The sequence below is a fragment of the Mus caroli genome, chromosome 11, assembly GCF_900094665.2.
Source record: "Mus caroli chromosome 11, CAROLI_EIJ_v1.1, whole genome shotgun sequence".
Classification (NCBI taxonomy): domain Eukaryota; kingdom Metazoa; phylum Chordata; class Mammalia; order Rodentia; family Muridae; genus Mus; species Mus caroli.
This window is the reverse complement of record NC_034580.1, coordinates 88,934,258-88,935,749: the sequence shown is the minus strand read 5'-3', so window position 1 is coordinate 88,935,749 and position 1,492 is coordinate 88,934,258. Positions and strand designations below refer to the sequence as shown.

At 39.9% G+C, this 1,492-nt stretch overlaps 1 protein-coding gene across 4 annotated transcripts in view; it reads right to left on the bottom strand.

Moving 5' to 3' along the window:
* Ca10 (carbonic anhydrase 10) overlaps window positions 1–1,492 on the bottom strand; it is a 501,450-nt gene that overhangs the window by 402,933 nt on the left and 97,025 nt on the right. The gene's annotated exons all lie outside the window — the stretch shown is intronic.

Genomic DNA, 1,492 nt, shown 5'->3' with positions numbered 1-1,492 from the left:
TGTGTCTGCTAGGCCCTGGCCTAGTCTCACAAGAGATAGCTATATCAATTCTCTTCTTAATCACCAAATATCACACATAGTTTTAAAGTAAAGAAAATGATTCCCCAAATCTCGTGGTCAGGCAGGGCTTTAGAGATGTCTGGTTGGAGAAATACTACAGACCAACAAAGAACCTGTGTTCTATGGCTAGCACCATTACTTATCTACTCTGCCACCATGGGTAAACCTCTCATTTTCTGAATCTTTCATATCTGTTTATTAACAAGGATGTGGATGAGTACAACCCAGGAAAGGATAATGTACTCCTAAGAGGATTTCATGAAAGTGACAGTGTTCCTGTGTACAACTGTCCATCCAAAACTATAGTCCCAGTTCACTCATGAGCAAATCATCAAGCAGACTCAGATGGAAGGATGGTCCATCAAGTGGCTATCCAGCACTTGGCAACACTAACAGTCTAGAAATATGGAGACAGTAAAGAAACACTGAGAGACACTCAGTACCTAGACTGGACTATGGAGACATCGTGATCATGCAAAGGGGTACCCCAAACTGGAACAAGGCCTAGAAAAGGAAATTCATTGCAAATATTGGGATATCCAAGACAATATGTAAATGAGTTATTAGTTGTACAGAGCAGTCTGCTTCTAATTTGTGATAAATGCATTGTATATAATAATGTAGGATATCATGGGTATGTTGAAATTTCCAGCATTATCTTTGTAACATTCTACAAATCCTGAAGCTTCCAAAATAAAATGTTTCTTTTGAAAGATGACAATTAAGGAGGAATCCTCAAATGTAATAGATCACATTAAAATGTTAGTTTATACCTGAAATAAAGATAATTTTCTGCCGAGTTTTAAGTGGCTTAATCTGGTATAGTATTTTTTTTATTTAGTCTGCTATCCAGTTTCTTTCTTAAACAGAAGATAAAGGGAACCAAACTCTATGCCATCTAGGAAGCAGTATCTTAATCATATTCTGACAATCTGGATGGAGGGACAGTAGGTGGAGAAGAATGGACCCCTCTCTAGATCCACCTCCATTACTTTAGTCAATGACGCCACTTGTCTTAAGTTGTTCTCTCATCTGGAAAAAAAATTATAATAGCACAAATGTGGCTTGCATTAAAAGAAGCAAATGATTATTATAAAAATACACATATGTGTTGTGTGTGATCAGTAATTACACACCTATGAGCTTTGGAGATGACATATCTAAAGAAAGAATAATTGTTTTCCTAAAACTTTGAATGTATTACCTTAGATGGCAAAAAGAGACTTCAAAAGTATGATTACGCTTTTGGGGCTGCAGACATCCAGCACCCTCCCAGCCGGAGGACAGTGATCCACCCTGCAGGGAGCGCCATCTTGGCTCCGGGGCTCCGCCGAACTTAGTCTGCAGAGGTGAGAGTGAGGACCACAGAGGCAGACAGCTTCTGGGACAGGCGGGAGCCACAGAGCCGCTGAGGCAGCACCCTTTTGGGGCT